The sequence below is a fragment of the Pinus tabuliformis genome, chromosome 8, assembly GCF_031772625.1.
Source record: "Pinus tabuliformis cultivar Carrire ecotype Pingquan chromosome 8, CPIR1, whole genome shotgun sequence".
Taxonomy (NCBI): Eukaryota; Viridiplantae; Streptophyta; class Pinopsida; order Pinales; family Pinaceae; genus Pinus; species Pinus tabuliformis.
The window spans coordinates 1,505,501,533-1,505,518,404 of record NC_142294.1 but is presented as its reverse complement, the minus strand read 5'-3'; the positions used below and the strand labels follow the sequence as shown (position 1 = coordinate 1,505,518,404).

General features: G+C 36.7%; 1 pseudogene; it reads left to right on the top strand.

Moving 5' to 3' along the window:
* LOC149241564 (chloride channel protein CLC-c-like) overlaps positions 1 to 15,400 on the top strand; it is a 65,973-nt pseudogene extending 50,573 nt beyond the window's left edge.
* The last annotated feature ends 1,472 nt before the right edge of the window (positions 15,401 to 16,872 follow it).

Below are 16,872 nucleotides of genomic sequence, written 5' to 3'. Positions count from 1 at the left end.
GTACATCCCGATGATCAGTTAAAAGCTACATTCAGAACTAAATGGGGCACATACGCCTATCAAAAGATGACATTTGGATTGATTAACGTTGGTGCCACATTTCAGAGAGCCATGGACATCGCATTCAAGGGATTAATTAATAAATCAGTGGTAATCTATTTGGATGATATAACTGTTTATTCCAAGAAATGAAACAACCATCTCAGAGATTTAAAAAAAAAATTCCAATGTTTTTTAAGGTATGGGATTTCACTCAACCCGAAAAAATCCTTTTTCGTGTTAAGTGAAGGAAAACTTCTCGGACTCATAGTGTCAAAATCTGGAATTCAAATTGATCCTGACAGAATCAAGGAAATTTCCGCAGTACCCCTACCTCACAACAAGAAAGCCATCCAATCTTTCCTTGGCCAAATTAACTTTGTAAAGAGATTTGTTCCACACTTTTCAAGAATTGTGTCTCCTTTACAAGCCATGATTAAAAAGAACGCAAATTTTAAATGGGGCCAAGACGAACAAGAGGCATTCAATATGATCAAACAAGCAATAATTAATGCTCCATCTTTAGCAACTCCAAATTTTTCCGACCCTTTTATTTTGTATACATTTGCCTCCAATAGATCATATGCTGCGATACTCACTCAAGCAAATCAAGAAAAGGTGGAAGCCCCAATTGCTTTTTTCAGTTCCAATTTACAAGGAGCTGAGTTGAATTATTCAGATGTGGAAAAACAAGCTTATGCTGTTTTCAAAGCAATTAAATATTTCAAACCTTTTTTACTCAAAACACATACCAAAATCATAGTACCTTTTCCAGCAGTAAGAAATCTTCTAGTACAAAAGGATGTGGTTGAGAAAAGGGCCAATTGGGTTACTGCCTTACAGGAATATGATGTAGAAATCAAACCAGCAAGTATTGTAAAAGGTCAAGGCTTTTGCAAAATGCTGGCAGGAGCATCGCTAATGTCTGAAAATCCATCTGCAGAGGTACAAGTGTACGAGGTAAGCCTAAAAGATGTTGAGTCATTATACGCTGATATTATTTATTATCTAAAGAATGGATATGCTCCTTCAAACCTCAATTATACCAAGAAAAAAGCTCTAAGATTAAAAGCCAAACAATATTAACTCGTCAATGATGTTCTTTTTAGAATAAATTATAATTTTGTTCTCCTTAGATGTCTTGAGAAATCTGAAGCTGAAAAAGTCTTGCAGGAACTTCACGATGGGCAAGCAGGCAGACACTAAGCTGGAGATGCTACTGCTCATAAAATTTTACGCGCAGGCTATTACTAGCCCACATTATTCAAAGATGCACATAATTATGTAAGGAAATGTCAAGTCTGCCAAACCGCTACTGGAAGACAAAAGAAACCATCCTTGCCACTGCAACCAGTTAACATTGAACAACCTTTCAATCAGTGGGGATTGGACATAATAGGTGAGATCGTTCCTCACTCTTCTGAACAGCATAGATATATCCTTACAGCAATAGATTACTTTACTAAATGGGTAGAAGCAGTTCCACTCAAGACGGCTAACGCTGAGAATATCATTGAGTTCATAGATCAGTTCATAATCACCAGGTTTGGGTTCCTTCCGCTTTAATGTTCGATAATGCATCATATTTTTCTGGTAATGCAATGACTGAATTCACACTCAAAAGGGGTTTCAAGCTTAAATACTCTGCCAATTATTACCCACAAGGGAATGGGTTAGCGGAATCTACAAATAAGAACTTAATTAGAATCATTAAGTGAACCATTGACCAAAATCATAAAAATTGGCATAAGTCTTTAATATATGCTTTATGGGCAGATCGAATAATGCAGAAAGCCTCCATTGGCACTTCTCCCTTTAATTTAGTTTATGGGAAAGAAGTGGTTCTTCCGACTCATTTGGCAATTCCCTCTTTAGCCTTGGTTCAATATATTGATGAAGCACCAAATTCTTCCTTACAACTAAGGCAGCTGGAATTAATTAAGTTAGAAGAACAACGAGAAAAGGCTAAGATAACTCCCGCTCATCACCAAGCATTAGTCAAGGCTTATTTTGATTCCAATATGATATCTAGAAAATATTTTCAAATAGGAGATCTAGTTTTAAAATGGGACAAGGCTCATGAGGAAAAAGGAAAACATACAAAATTTCAAAGAATGTGGCTTGGTCCTTTTCAAATCATAGAAGTCATAGGTCCGTCCACCTTCATGTTACAAGATTTAGCAGGGAAAAGAGATTCTTTACCTGTTAATGGTCAGATTCTTAAAAAATATTTTCCTTAGAAGATCATTCTTCTATTTTTGTAGAGTAGTTGTTTTTCTTTTCATAATAAAATTGGTTGTAAATGGTTACATTTGAGATTCACTAAAAAGACACAAAGTCTCTTTTAGATAATAGAATTCTTTCTAAAAATTAATCATTACTATTGAAAGATACAGTTGAAGACTCTAGAACTAGAAATGATATTAGTTTTGACTTTGTAAATTTGATGAAAGGCCCCCTTTAGTTAGAAATTGTTTTATTTCAGTCAAATGAAAGGTATCAATAACAAAAAATGAAGGTTCTCTGTAGAAAAGCTATTTCCAAAAACTCTATCATTTTCCTCCAGAACTGTCTTAAGGAAACAATGACTTCCTCCCCACCAAGGAAACTAAAACATTCAGAGAATGATCCAAAGATACACTTCAACTTAAAGAGTAAGAGGTCTCATCATGAGCTGACTTACCATGATCATAGATATTATAGCTTGCTGACTTTGAATACTGCATACCACAACATGGCAATGACTCAATATTGTTGCAATCAAAAGACAAGGGGTCTCATCATGAGCCAACTTGTTCAACAAAGTTATAAATCAGTGAATGACTGTGTCATGAATTGGCTACCAAACCAAAACATTGTTCTTTAAGAATGAAAAAGAAAATGAAAGAAATAAGTGTGGAAATGGATTCCTCTTTGAATGTTGTAAATTTCTCTAAGTAGGATACAGGATCATTGCTGGATAACAGGTAACCCTGTCGAAGCTATAAACACTTGCTGGTAGTAGAGGCTCTACCTACGACAAATGAGCATATTTAAAACTGATTTATAGAGAAGACTTTGTTTTTATCTTTATAAACCAAGTAATGACTGATGTAGATACAAGGACTAGCTTGAGGGAGTAAATAATCAAAGTAAAAAAAAAAAAAAGAAATGAAATATCATTGATAGGCAAAAGCTTTTTGTACTTCGTCTTTCTATAATAAAGTTCAATTTTCTGGAAAAATTTCTGTTTTGGAAGTTTTGAAAATTCAAAAGAAAAGCGGAGATAACTGGTTCTTCCAAGTGAATCGCCAATTGTTGTGGCCAGCAACAACCCCCCTTCTTATTTAGTGTTATTCCTAATACTAAATAAGTGGGGACCCTTAGTTAAAAAATTAAAAAATCAATTAGTGCTTATATTTCCTTTTCGAATAAAACTTACCATCATAAGCTTAGGAAGAATTCCCTTGAAAAATTTAAAAAATCTAAACTTCTTGATAAGGTAAGTTAAAATCTTTCCTTAGGAAAATTCGCATCACAAAAAGATGACAGGATACCTCCTTACAAACCAAATTCTATCACTGCGAGATCGCGACACACGATAGTAAAATATCACATCGCATGCATCAAGCACAACTTACATTGAACACCTTAAATTGCCAATATGCGATGACGCATATCGCAAATCGCATTTTGCAGAAAACATGTTAACAAAGATTGTCATATATTGCGATTTTGTGATATTGCGATATTGCGATATTGTGATATCACAGCTTTGCGATAAAAGCAATAATGCAATATAGCGAGCTATCACTTATGCGATATTGCGATTTTCCGATATTGCGATTCTGCGATATTACGAAGCAAATCGCAAAATTGTTTCATCGCAGATCTTTCGGGCACGTGTTTCAATTTTTTTTTCCATAAATTGACACCTGGTTATGCACTTTAATGCCAATAAATGAATTAGTTTCCAGTTATTAATGGAATATGGTTTCGTGCTTATCGAAAAATGATTTCACGTAAGGTGGTATATTTGATACGTCTTCTGCATTTAAAACTTTCCCATCAACCTGCTTTACCATTATTTTCACTTCACTTGTGAATTGCAAGAACGGAGAACAGAAAACGATACAAAGCAATACGCAAGGTAAAATGCAAAGAAAAGCAAAGCTCCGAGCTCTGAAGAGAAAGAAATGGCGCCCTTGTATACAGACACAGCCTGTAACAGAGACGCTGGTATTGCTACCTGGGAAGGAATGTATAATCTGCTTGAGGAGGAGAATCCGAGAGTAATGGAAGTTACTGCTACTGCGGGCTCAAAAAAGTTCTTCTAAGGCATCCATCACAGAGCTAGCTTGCTCATTCTTACACCGAATAGCAGCAAGACCCACAATTCTCCCATATACAGACATGGTTAAGTGGATACTGGACAACGTTGATATCAGAAATAAACAATTTAAGACTCAGGGTCAAGAGCCTACGGAAACATTATTTTCACAAAATTTGAACTTTATATCCGCTAAAAGAAAAAAGCGCAAAAGGTGAAAAACGCATCAAGGAAGCCCAGATCAAGAAACGGAGGCAGTTTCCGATAGCGCCTAGCACTAATCGCGCATCGCTGAGAAAAGTTTCTTGAAAAGGAAAGCTTCTAATTGCTCAGTCACCTACAAGCCCCGAAAGTTACAAGAAAGCAACGATAGAAACAAATTGGAAGCAGAAGGCTCAAGAAAAGGCAAAAGCAATCCAAGGGTTAACCAAGTTGAACTGGGATTATTACTGGGCATACTTGGTAAAGCCACATAGCTAGTGGATGACTCTCAATTGCATCATCAATTTGGCCGAAAAGATGGCACCAGCTCTCGTCTATTTTTTTTTCTTAGCTCAGCTAAAATCGGAAGTTGTTCAGCCAACTCTTCTCAAACAAATGCTGCATGCGTGCGATTTCAAGGAGCAGATATAGAAGTAGTTCCAATTTTAGATTCAATTTTAGTTTTAATTTAGTTTTATTTTTCCTGAAATGAGGACGGTCATTTAAACCGCATCCTACATTTTTGTAATAAGTTATTTTTAGATTTAGTTAGTAGTATTTAAACCCTTCTCATGCATTTAGAGAAGGGTCCTGAAATTTGTCAAAAACTTATCCCTAGAACATGCACTTTTGTACCCTCTGAGGAGGTTTTGATGAATGAATGGAACATGATTTATTGATATTTGCATCTGATATCTACTACTAATGTTGCACTTTTGTACTCTTAGTGGATGTTAGATTAAGGAGAGATAAATCATTTATCGCTTGAAGCTCATGAGTAGGACTAGTTATAAATGGTACTTCTATCTCTTAACTATTTCTTCCTTTGTGTTAAAGTGATATTCATGTTCAGTTGTTTATATATTGTTGCATGAATGCCTGAGTTATCATTTGGCACTTTTTTACGGTGATAGCTATTTATTTATGCTTTATATATGAGTAGCTTATTATGCGATATGTTTTTCACAACTATTTCGTCTAACTTTTTATACGAAGTGGTTCATCTTTATTGAATTCTTTTCTCATAATAGTTGAATGATTTTTATTACCAGTTGTTATTTTAAATCATTTTAGATCGCATAAAATAAGGATTACACCCCGGGTTAGTGTAGACTTAAATATTTCTGCCTATTAGAATACAATTTCTATATTATTAGATTAGAGTTAGAGTAAAAGTATTCCATTTAGAAACTATTAGAAAGATAAATATCAATCCTTCACACACACACACATAAATTGGGAAGCTGGTCCCATATCCCCAGTCGGACCCACTATACCAAATAGAAAAGGAGCTGCTAACCAAGGTCCGGACCGGGTAGGTATCCCCCTGTGTTGTAGACCCGATTTTTGGGGCTTCAACAGGAGGTAACCCCTTTGGTTCTTGAAACATCTCGACATGCTTTCTTACCATATCAAACAAATTAGATTTCAATTTTTCATCACAACCTTCAAAAGATTCATAATCAATATCATTATTTTTCTTGATCATGAGAAGCACAAAATTTTACTTGCATTTACTAGTCTCTTCATCTACCCTGCATTAACCAAAGAAATGTTCAGCCTTTTACAATGGGCTCTCACAATGTACTCCACCCCATTCTTGAGCAATATGTATTTGTTTTGATGGCGATAAAATACTTCTTTCCTATCATACAAATAAGGACTACCAAAAATGATTCCTGAGATGTCAAGTGGAACTACATCTAACTCAACTTTATCAATGGAATTTTTAGTAATGGCTAACTTGAACAAACACTTCCTTGTAACCTGTAAGTTTGCATTGTTAACTATCCAACCCAATTGATATGGCTTATGATGAGGTACTGTTTCAAGGTTTAGATTTTTTACCAAGTATTCTGAAATTAAGTTTGATTGTGTCCACTATTGAATAATGCATCAATCTTTGTATGATTTGAAATTACCCTTACATGAAACAACTCTATTCTTGATTCTTCATTTGGAGTGTTGTTTTGACTATTTGAGGAACTAGTGCTTGCAACACCTTCTTTCCCTTTTGTAATCATGGCTGAAATCTTCTTCTCATCACGAGAATGTGAACCAAGGTCATGTTGTATGGTAGCGGTCGTCTTTCTTTTCCCTTATTGTTTTATTTCTTGGGACTTAGTTTGGGATATAATTTCCAACAATGGGCTTCATCATGCCCAACTTTGGAACAATGTTGGCATATGGTTTTATCCCCTTATTTCTTCACACTTGCATTTTTCTTTCCCTTCCATTTTCCACCCTTCTCTTTCTCCTTACCCTTGAAAGGATTCTTCTTACTACCCTCTTCCTGAATGTTCTTTCCCCTTCCTTCAAGGTGTGTCTCTTGCACACATACCTCATCCAAATTTCTTGGATTGAACATAAGGATAGTATTTTTCAAATAGGAATGTAAACCCCCAATATATTTCAAGAGTATATCTTTGGAATTCAAGTTTACTCCTAACAACAAAGCCCTCTTTCTAAACTCATGTGTATAGTCTTGGACTATTTGGCCTTTAAGTTGCCTAAAATTCTGCCAACTCATAATGGTTTTTTTCATATAGGCTAAAGGATAAAATTGTCTAATTTCATAAGAAAATTCAACACCAAGAAATGGATATCTTACCATGAATTCGCATTTCCTCTTGAGTCTTTGCTTCCCACCAGACTAATGCTACTCCTTCTAGCCTCAATGAAGCCAACTAGATCTTTATGTCATCTTCTTGAAGGTTCTAGATCTTACAGTATACCTCCAATTGTCGAATCCAATTGTCTAACTTTTCTGCATTCACTTCACCATTGTACATGGGAAGTTCAAACTTAATGTCCAATTTGAGTAAGGGAGTTTTTCCTTTTGGGGTTTTTGAATGAGTATGGACAGTTTTAGTGGTGGTAGTGGAAGATGATGTTGTGTGAGATGACGAAGATGATGAATATGGTGGAGATGGGGGTGGATTTCCACCATTAACCTTGGAATCCTTCTTATCATATTTTTTGTCTCCGGAGCTTCCTTCTCCATGTAGAGATTTAGAACTCTCTCCAATCATTCTAGTGTCCCTCTCTTCATAGAGGAATTTAATCATCTCAGTTCAAGTGAAGAAAGCTTTCTTGAATTATTCCTCTTCTGAAGAAGGGCCTTCAGTATCTCTTTCTCCAGACATAATGGTTGTGGATTCAGGCTCAAAGACTGGTACTGCTTGTACGTCTTCAATCTCAGTTGAAGGTAAAACTTGAGGTGTTTCAGTGCAACTGGAATTGGAAATTTGGGTGGTGGAGATTGCGACCTTGTGGCTCTCCTTCTTCTGGGCATAACATCATGACTTACAACCAACTATTTTCCTTCTCCTCTCTACAACTTTAACCTTGTAAGCACCACAATTTTGCAACCATTAAAACTCTAATTGCACAAAACTCAAGCAGTCAAGTAAATCAACCTTTGCTCTGATACCAGCTTGATTTGATATTGAATGTTAGTTTTGTTGTGCTAATTTCAATTATAAATTTATAAAAATGTGCTTGTTCATTGCTTCCTGTGCATATATTTCCTTAGGTTGTTTGGTGATTGAAACAGGTAAATTTCATCAAGTTTTATGTGACAAACATGAACAAAATAGCTTCAAAAACAAGTACTGAACAACATACATTCAAAGTACAACAAACCATCAAAGAGACACTTTAACACAATGTTTTGATGAAGGAGTTCACCCCTCCTGGGCTACATCTCTTTGGTCTAGCTTCCATGGCTTGGGCCTCTGTATTAGCTCAATATGGCAAAAATGTTGTTTACAAAGCTCTACTGCTCCTCATACCTGCACCAATGTGTTCATAATGTCAAAATTAGCTAGGAACACCTTTTCTTGAGCTCAATTTGTTTGAACATTTCTCCAGTTATGCCTCTGACAGTTTTTCCCTCGAAAAGCTCCTCCAAAACTGGAATGACTCCAATTAGGGCTACTAAATTAGGTGTTGGTGTTAAAAAAGTTGGAACCACCAGAACTCTGCCAGTTTAATCTTAGAGTTAATTGCAAATTAGTTGAATGCTAGACCATGATTAGTGCTTAATTATGTGGATAAACCTTACTGTTTCTGAAACCGTTGGCGGCTTCGTCGGAGGTGACACATGTCACGGTTTGTTAACATCGCGGTTTCATAGTGTTTGATGCCAGGTTACTTGATCTCCACTAGCCTTCAGATTTGTTCACATGGCACTAACCGCCAGGGTCATGGCCTACGCTCGAGCTTCTGCATTAACTGTTTGGTGTAACATCGTTGCACTCACATGGGAAGACCATTACAGTTTTGGAGCTTGGCGGTTAACATAACCATAACTTTTTGCAGTGACTGTCATTGTGTTCACATGGGGAGGGTTGCCCTATGGGCTGGCTTTCCCCTAACTACCATACCAATAACTGTTACAGTTTAAATATGTATGGTCGACTATAGGGGTAAGCAACAACTGATAGCGGAGTTGGTAGAAGGCTTTGGTCTATGGAGGGAGGTTGCAGGGTTGAACCCCAACACCTCTAATAAAAAATTTCTCCACTATTGAGTCTACCTAGGATGTTGGGAGGTGCCACGTGGTGGCCTTTGGGCTTGCCACGTGGCATTCTCCCATTGGTGCAAAACCAACCAATAGAACTGCGCCACATCACCACCTAAAACCTAATAAAAATATGCCACTTGTAAAACTATGATTGAATGTTGACCAAAATTGACCCTCCCTAGTTGCTTTCCACATCAGTAGTATGGACTGCTGACTATGCAGTGACTGTGCATTTTTTTTACAAATTTCATGTGTTTAGAAAAGTGAACAAAACTCAATAACTTCGTCATACAAACTTAGTTTTCAGTGAAACGAGTTGCGTTAGGATCAGTTTTCCGAGACGGACGTGGTCATTCAGGTTTCGAGCCATTCTGAGAACTTTGATTTTGGAGCTAAATACTAAGCGCCTAATCAGACTAAAGTGCATGGACAGTGTACTATCAGTTGTATGATTTACTGAGGTGTAAATATCATGCATGCAATCAGAGAAGGACCTAATTTTGGATTGTGTAGTTATGGATGAGGAATTTCCCTTTAAATATGGGCTAATTCTCTCAGGAATTGTGCAAAGAATTAGAAGCTTGGAGGCTTGGAAATTTGGCTAAGTACTGTTCAAAGGAAGTAATCAAGTAGAGTATAGGAAATACTTGTGCAGGTTAAGCTCAAGATTGAGTAGAGCGTATTGTATTCATCCAAATTCTTTGATCATGGGGGCAAAGAATCAGGGGCTTGGAGAGCAACAGAAGAGGCTAGAGATTAGCTTGAGATGGCTTGTGAGTAGGGAGATTGATCATACTGAGTGTTGGGATTGTTCTTGTGAGAAAAAACATTATATTATAATCTTTGATTTCTGACTTAATGCAATACAGATAGTGGGGGTTTTCAACTGAGGCTTTCCCTGGATACATATTGTGTTATGCGCCATTGATTTATCTTCTTCTTGTTCATATTGCTTTCATTGATCTATTGGCTTCCACTGTTTGAAACTAGAAGTAGATTCTTGTCCTATGCTTTAGTAAATTGCATGAGCTTGTGAATTTATAGGTAATTCTACACACAATGTGTATGATCATCCTGTTGATGCCCTCTGTTTGGCCATCAGTTTGGGGATGGAAAGTCATGATCTTAGTAAGTTTGGTATCCAACATCGACCAAAGACTTGACCAAATGACACTTAGGAATCTGATGGCCTGATCTAAGATAATGGAGTGTGGTATTCCAAAGTGTACCCACACTCACTCAAAGAAGAGCTTAGCAGTGTCCTCTTCTGTGATAATCTTCTTGTAGGCCACCATAATGGTCATCTTAGAGAATATGTTGAAGACCATAAAAACATAGTCATTGTCGTGCTTAAAAGAAGGAAGGACTGACATATAATCCATGGAGATGGATTCCCAATGTCAACTAGGAGTAGGAAGAGGAGTATATAGCCCTTGTTCCTTGATGGTTGTTTTGGAAATGGCACAGGAAGTGCAGGATTTAATATACCTCCTAGCATCCCGATGAAGGTTCCGCCAATAAAAATACTTCTACAGTACTGCCACTGTTTTATCTACTCTGAAATGTCCAGTGATCCGGTTGTAGTTCACCTCCCAAATCATCATAGCATGCTCGCTTGAAGGAACACAAAAAGTGTCCCAGGTAGAAAAACAGTGCATCCTAGAGGTGAAAATTTGGAACTTGCTTACCTTCTAAGAGTGTCTCGTATGTGGTGCCAAATTCTAGATCGCTCTTGTAAAGATGCGGCCACCTCGAAGTCTCGTGGCCACAAGAGTCAAGAAAAGTGATTAGCACCACGATTAGTGGTCAGTTGAGGTAGTTTGAAATATTATTGGTGCTTCCCTTCTTGTACTTAATTTTCAAATGGAATTGTTTTAGGTATGTGGACCATTTCTAAAGGTGATCATTCTACAACTTCCCTTGTGTCTGCATGAACTGTAGGGGTTGGTGGTCTTTGTGGATGATTGTTTCCTTCCCCATAATGTAATGCTTCCATTCATGGCAGGCCTGCATAATGAAATACATTTATTTCTCATAGGTGGGATAATTTCAGACTATGTATAAAAGTGTCTCATTGTGGTAAGCCACTGGATACCCATGCTGAGTAAGAACTATGCCAATAGCATAGTTGGAGGCATCTATCTGAATCTCAAATGGTTGTTGCAGGTATGGTAATGTGAGAACTGGTGTAGAGTAGAGGCACTTCTTCAACTCAAAAAACGCCTTCTGTTTTGTTTCATACCAAAAGAACTTTTATTTCGCTCTGCCCTTGGTGACTTGAATTAAAGGCCAAGTGATATGAGAGAACCCCAACATGAACATGCGGTAGAAATTTGCAAGGCCCAAAAAGCTGTGGAGCTCTACTAGAGTGGTTGGGGCTGGCTAATCCTGAATGACTTGTATCTTGGTTGGGTCCACATGCACACCCTTTTCATCAATGATCTACCATATATATTGAACCTAGGTCATGCCAAAATTGCATTTCTCTGGATTGGCACACAACTTGTGTTGTCACGGGGTTTGGAGGACCTATCAAATATGTTGGAGGTGCTCTTCCCAACTTTGGCTAAAGATCAAGATGTCATCTAAATACACCACCATGAATGCATTGATGAAGGGTCAAAAGATGTCTTTGATCAACCTCATGAAGGTTACGAGGGCATTTGTCAACTCTAAAGGCATGACCAACCATTTGAAAAAGGCCCTCCTTCAATTTGAAGGCAGCCTTCCACACATTGGAGGGTTTGATAGGCACCTAGTGATAACCGTACTTTAAGTAAATCTTGCTGAAATATTTTCCCCCCTTGAGCTGGTCCAGAAGGTCATAAATCCATGCGATTGGGTACCTATTCTGTATAGTGATCTTGTTCAATTCTCGAGATTCAATACAGAGTCTCCAGGTCCCATCGTTCTTTTAGACCAATACAATTGGGCTCCCATAGGGTGATGAGCTTGTCTTGATGTGCCCTTTCTGTAACAACTCCTGAATCTTCCTCTTGATCCCATCATTCTCCATAATAGAGCATTGATAGATTGATCCATTGGGTAGTGGCATGCCTGGGGTCAGATCAATGGAGTTCTTGACCTAATAGTGCAAAGGCACCCCCGTAGGTGAGGCAAAAATGTCCCCATACTCCTCCACTGCCTTGTCCATCTGTTGTTTTTGTGAAAAGGAGCCGTGTTTGGAAGTTGTCGCCACAATATTATTCTTGCCTTGAGGGTGAATCATAAGGAAAACAAATTTCCGGGTCTGTGAAATGATCTTACTACATTTCTTTGCAGAGATCAAAGAGATGGCAGTAGGTGGGGCTACCTCCAGTATCCTGTACACCTTGTTTCCCAAATTAATATTCACATAGTGAGGTCTAGACTCATATACAACATGTCACTTCCATAAGTATGGTTGTCCTAATAATACATCATAAACTTCAAGAGGAGAAACATCACACAATACCTCATTCGTGAAGGGCTTAATGCTGTAGGGAAGGCGACACTGCTGGCTGAAGTGGAGATCTTGTCCTTGGTGAAGCCACCCGATGGTGTATGACTGTGGATTTGTTGTAGTCAGTAGACCTGTCCGCTTCACGAACTCTATTTAAATGAGGTTCTTTTGGCTCCCGTTGTTGATAATGAACTGTAGTAGAGAATACTTCGCCCACATCTGTGAGTGGAAGAGGCATCCCCCCTCCTCTGGATCTTTAGGATCATTCTTTTGGATATTGGTGGTGGCCATGGTGGCACTAGGCTCCACACCAATGATCTACTTCCCTTTGTCATTCTCCTTGTTAGATTCTGACTTAGAGTCGGAACATGCATTTGATTCAGAAGCCTTCATCTTGACCACTAGTGACTACTTGGCCCGACACTCACTTGTGTTGTGAGTGGAGCTCTTATGTAACTCACATCATTCTCCCATGTCCTTCTTTGTCATCGGGGAGTTTTTATTTTCTTGCAGTTTCAGTGGGTTTTCTTCAGTCACCCCGCCTCGGCTTTGTCATTTTCTCTGTAGTTTGGCGGTGCCTTTCCGTTGCTTCGGATTCACAGATCCAAAGTATCACTTCTTCTGTTTAAGCTTCTACTCAGTCTTGATAGTGTATCGGTATGCCATGCCGAGCGAGGAGATATTCAAGAACTCCATCTCCTCATGGATGTATTTGTGTAGACAATCACGGTAGTTGAGTACCAAATATCGCTAAGAATCCTTAATACCCAACTTCGTGCAAAGGGTATGAAAAACATTGGTAAACTTTGACACATCTTGGTCCCTTCCCTGCCGTACCATGGTCCACTTTATGTATTTATCCTCATAGCTCCCAATAGGAATAACTATTCGTTGATGGCATCCTGAAATGAGTCCCAAGTGGGTGGGGCTGAAAATAGTGAGGGCGTACTTTCACCCTTCTTCTCACAGTAGGTCTCCCACCAGTCCTTGGCATGGGGCGACTTTGAGAAGTGCAAAAGTAATCTTTTCCCGATTGTAAAAATCATTAACATAAAAATACCCTTCTATAAGATTTAACCATTTATCTACAACGTCCACATCTATTTGATCTTCAAATATGGGGATGTCAAAGTTAACATATACCTTAAAGGGTGTGGTTCTTCTGAAGTGGCTATTGGAAGAAGATGCATCACCTTTGGGTCTTCGTTGAAGGATCTAGGCAATGTTATCTGTCATTGCGTTCCTTTGTCACTCAAGGGCTTCTTGAAGCAAGATTTTGAAAGGATCTCTAGCCCCCTCATATTTCTTCTCTTCTGCCATGGGAGGTCATCGAGATTTTTTAGGCTAGTCTTGCAAAATTTCGACCAATTTGAGCCCTAACTCCTTATATCCCAACCTCATTGGGGACATGTAACGAAAAACAGAGAAAGAGCAGACAACTCTAATACCACTGATTCGAACTTAAACAGGAACACAGCAAATCACATATTTAACGATAAATACAGAGATGCGGAAGAAATAACACTTCATTTCATTAATATCCAATACTGAAATATGGTTACAAACATAAATGGAAATAAACTAGTTGAGGTGATGGTCGCTTATCTCTGACAAGAGATGTGTCAGCTACATGCCTATGAACTATGTTACAATAAGGCTCAAGGGCCTATTTATTATTGAACAACAAGGGAAAACCCTAACCCCAGGAGATGGAACACCCATAGTTTGTGGGCCTCGTTGGGGTTAGTTGGGAAGCCAACTTCCTGGGGTTGTAATTTGGTCATATTATCTCTGTTTGGCGCATACGATACCTTGTTGGAAATATATCTCTGAGTACTTTAGGATTTACTATAGGCCACTTCCAATAGCAATGGGCCTATTGTGGACCTCAAGAAAACGTTGTTTATGGTGTTAAAACTGCGTCGAAAGTTTAGGACCCAAAAAACTACTAAAATAGTAAAAACTACAATAAACAACGAAACAGATGAAAAACAACTAGAGGTCTAGGTGGAATAGGTGGGTGGACACAAATATCCACCTGGATTTTCTCCAAATGGTACCATTTAACATAGATATGGTTGTGGTATTTCAAAAATGATAGAGATAGATGTGATCTCATAACATGTGGTTCTGCTGCGGGAGTTGCTACTACATTTCGTGCCCCTGTGGGTGGTGTTCTCTTTGCCCTTGAAGAAGTATCATCATGGTAATGCTAAATGTTGTTTACCTTGTTTAAATAGTTATTCAGAGGCATGATGGATTGTTAAAAGCGAGAATATGTTCACTTTCTTCATTAGGGTTCAAGTGATAGGGAAGATACTTAAAGAGGGAATTGTTTCTAGATAGAAGTGTCTAGATTCTTCAATGTTTAGGGGGTTGATAATTTCATTGATTTAAGTCTGTTACTACCTTTGGCATAATTTTAAACAAACATATTTCTCACAATTCTAAGGGTCTAGTCCATCTTATTAGCAGAAAACTGACCAACTGCATTAGGTTACTAAATTGTGTTGGTAAAGGCTCTGACAGTTTTTTGTTCTTCAGGTGGCGGAGTGCTCTTCTTTGGAGAACATTTTTCACTACAACAGTGGTTGTTGTGGTTTTGAGGGCACTCAAAGAATTCTGTGAAACAAGAAAATGTGGACTCTTTGGAAAGGGTGGTCTGATAATGTTTGATATTAGCTCAGTGAAAATTTCCTATCGGACTACTAATCTTCTGCCAGTGATAATCCTTGGAATTATTGGGGGATTAATTGGAAGTCGTTTTAATTACCTTCTGGACAAGATCCTAAGATTTTATAATCTTATTAATGGGTATGTACTTGATCCCTTTAACATTTTAATTGGTATCAATATGTTATGTTGGACCTTGATGCACTAAATGTAGTTAGAAATGATTTCCAATCAAAACATTCCTCCTAAGCATGCATTTAGGACTAATACATACAATCATCAATGTCATTAGAACTAATACATACAATCAAATTTAATTTGATGAACTCAATTAATATTTTTTATTGTTGTTATTTTTTTTACATGATTGAATATTGAATGGTTAATAAAATTTTGAGGAAATCCATTACCAAAAAAATATGATAGACGTGTTACACTATTTCACCAATACCAAATCAAGTAATAAAACAATCTTATATATACAAAAAAATAGTTATGATGCACATAATTCATCTATACAAAAAAATGCAATGACATGCCACCTTGTGGCTCTTGTTATACAAATTTCAATAATTTATTTAGATTTTATTAATAGTTTAGATAAATGATTCGATCGATTGAATTAATATGTAATGTTGTCTCTCTATATTGGTTTTTAATATTTTTTTATTTATGTATTATCATAAAAGTTTACTTTTTAATATTTTATCATTCTTTGTGTATTGAGAGTGGCTTTACATGTTAGTATAGGAGAGACTTGTAAATGTAATGTAAAATAAATTATCAACATTTTTAATGTAAGGAAAAGAGGTGTAAGTATAATGTAAGAAATATTGTAAACATTTTTAATGTAGGGAATATATATATACACTTTGAGTGGGCCTAATGGTTAAAAGCATGTGTTTCCTCCTAAGAGGTCACAGGTTCAAAACCAGAGGGGGGTATAGTATGTATGCCTCCATATCCATGGAGGTGGGTCCTTTGTCCCACAAACAAGGGGGTCTCATACAACAATTTGGTGTATTAATAGAAATTAAAAAAAAAAAATCATAATTTAATAATATTTCTAAAATCAATTAAGATTAATAAAAAATAACTAATAACAATGTACGGTAGTTAAATTTGATTATCAAAATTTATCGTAGTAATGAATTTATTATACAAATTATGTGTGTGGTCCATTAAAATAATTAATGCAAAATATAATTGAATATATTAATGATTTAATAAATGCAAATAATATATATGAAAATGTTCATCTCAATTTATAAGTGAAATTAAAAAATTATAAATAAATAAATCAAGAATTAAACACTCTAATTTATGAATGGATTAATAATTAAAGGATGACATTTTTTCATCAATGTTATGAATTAAATTTAGGTAGTCTAAGTAATATATGAAATGGTTCTAATAGAACTATTTTTTTGGGTCAATTTTATTCAAAATCCAATACAAATTTTTAAAAATCATATGTTTAAGTTGTTTATTTGCAAAAATCAAATTGTCTTAGAAGTTTTTGAATGTGAAGAATCCATTTATACATTCAAAAGTGTATTTTAAACAACAAGAAATAACAATCTTGCTAGAAATTGTATTGCGAGATTTAGGCAAAAAAACTATTTCATCTATTAATTAGACTACACATAATTAAGTTTAAGATAATAATTATTTTTTATT